This window comes from Struthio camelus, chromosome 1 (assembly GCF_040807025.1).
Source record: "Struthio camelus isolate bStrCam1 chromosome 1, bStrCam1.hap1, whole genome shotgun sequence".
In the NCBI taxonomy this organism is placed as follows: Eukaryota; Metazoa; Chordata; class Aves; order Struthioniformes; family Struthionidae; genus Struthio; species Struthio camelus.
Genome location: NC_090942.1, coordinates 30,275,911 through 30,278,410, shown reverse-complemented (window position 1 = coordinate 30,278,410; position 2,500 = coordinate 30,275,911). Strand labels below are relative to the sequence as shown.

The 2,500-nt window shown below is 40.0% G+C and overlaps 1 protein-coding gene across 9 annotated transcripts in view; it reads left to right on the top strand.

Annotated features, from left to right (window-relative positions):
- The window catches only part of FOXP2 (forkhead box P2), a 447,021-nt gene that overhangs the window by 244,427 nt on the left and 200,094 nt on the right, over positions 1-2,500 (top strand). The gene's annotated exons all lie outside the window — the stretch shown is intronic.

Genomic DNA, 2,500 nt, shown 5'->3' with positions numbered 1-2,500 from the left:
AGGAGAGGGAGATAGATACGAGAGAGAGAGGGGGTGAGAGGAGTTTGCTTTCCAAGGTGGGGTTTCCCAAGCGATCGGTGCTCTAATAAGAATCTTACCCAGAAATTGGCTCCTCGTTTGTGTGGGGGCTATAGGTAACGCACTGCAGAAGGCTTTTGCCACTACCCTGTGTGGAAAGTACGCATTTTAGAATAGGGCACGGACTACTCATCTAGGTAACGTTGGTCTTTATAAAGATTTTTATTCCCCTCACCAAGTGAAAATAAATTGTAGTTGGAAATTAATCAGACCTTACTTCTTGTTTGGGGAAGGGAAGTGTTGTTTAATAATCAATCAGGTGAATGTAACAACATATTGCTGAATTTTAGAAAGCAGATAAATTCCTGTATCCAGGGCTGACCTAATGTTTGCATTAGTCCTGAGGAATTGAGATGGTATGAAAGGAAAGGATGCAGCATTTAAAACACAGGATAGCTTTTAGTTTAAGATGGGATATGATACTGCACCTTCAGTAGGGTTGTTTGTGAGAACTAGAAGAAAGGTGTTCATTTAGACATCTGATATATAAACATATGGTAGTATACGGACGGTGGGAAAAATTGTGGCACATAGGATGGAGATAAATATTTTAGACAATCATGTATTTTCAGTTATAGTTGACTTTAGCTCGGGTACATTCCTTTGATTTTTTTTAAACCTTCTATTTGCCGAATGCACCTGTTAAGACAGACTGTTACTGGAAATAGCCACGTTCTCTTTACGTTATACTCCATGTGTGTTGCTGAGTTGCTCCATCTTTTCTAGGATAAATAAAGCTCAAGTATTGTAATCTGTAAAAATCCAGTTGTCGATTTCATTGTAACTGCATATTCGAAAATGGCCTTTAGAGACCCACCATATGAGTGCCCACTTATAGGTTTCCTAATATATATTGGATTCTCTTATAATACCATTACCTTCTGTTATGTGATCCGTGTACTGTCTATAACTGCCCTTTTTTTGCCATTTTGGACTATTACTTCAAGCGCAAGTATCACCATCAGTCATTAGGGTATTGTAAGTAGTGAAATGATTAGTTTGCTTTGAAGAGCAGAGTTTTTTGCCATGAGACATTTTATTTTTTCTTATCAAAGATGCTAACTTAGCTTACTAAGGCAGATGTGGTTTGTATTCTTTCTGATTGTGCTAAGATACGTACTATAATTCACAATTGGAAGTTCAGTTTTCCTGAAATATCTTTCAACGCAAGGTGTTTGAGCATACTTTACATTTTTACAGAGAAAACTTATTTGAGGAAATAGTAGTATGTTAAACCTATTAATATAGGTACTTTATTTTACAACATGTCAATAGCAGTTGACCTAATTAGTGTTTTAATCATATTCATTTACTTGCATATTTAAAAAAATGTAGTGAAGTAATTTATACCTCTGCTTAACTCAAGCTCTGAAAGACTAAATGTTTTACTTAAGGTAAAAAGATCTTTAAAAATACTCTCTTAGCTTGTCTAATTTTTTGTTCTCACACTTTCGACTATGTCCTTCATATTTGGCATTTTGATTTATTAGGCAATCTTAAGTATTAAAGACTTTTAACAAACCAGTGCAAGACTTCAGATGCATTGTGCCTTGTGTCAATGATGAATTAATTCCAGTAGAGCACAAAAGTTACCATTATTTAAGCCTAGTGGCTCACCTCTACTTTTACATCATAGTCAAGTTTTAAAAGGCAGAATTTTAGCCTCTGTCTTGGGAGGTAAAAGAATTTAAGTACGAGATCATCCTGGTGAATATCGTATAATGGTACATGTTTGTGATATTTAGTCCTGTATGCTATACATGCATGTTGTCTGTGCATAACTAAAAATAGGCACCTTAATGTTAGTGCTAAGTTGATGGCATGCAGATATTTGGTTCAGAAGGTTTGTCTTAAAGCAGGGACGACAGTCCTCGTTTCTGAAAGTAGGGAGCGCTTGCGATGGCTGCTGCTGATTTCCGTCTCTGAGGTATTGCCGTATATGATAGGCAGTGCAGCTATTCACTGCATTTTCTGCTTCTTAACTATGCAAAGACGGTGTCATTCATGGAGGGATAAAATGGACAGGGAGAAGGAAATCAACTTCTTGTTTGCAGCAGCACGCTGAGAAGTGCCGTCAGTAGGTACAAAGTCATCCCAAGTCGGATCCTGTAGCCCTCACTCTGCAGAAACTCCCCGTGGACTTCAGGAACGTGGCTAAAATTGCCACTGGCCTCCCCGAGATAAAAGGCTGACATATGTTTTCCGGAGGAACTGCTCTCGGAAAGACGGACCCCTGGTGGCAGCTGAGATGCCGTGGCGCCTCCGCGCCGGTCTTGCGGGGCCACCTTGGCCTCGCAGGGGCCCCGGCCCCGCGCCGGGTGCTCCCCAAGGCACCCGAGGGGTGCCGGCTTCCCCACTGCAGACTTTGGCGCCAACAAAACCGATACCTCTGAGGGAAAAATAAAACAAACAAGTCTAGCAT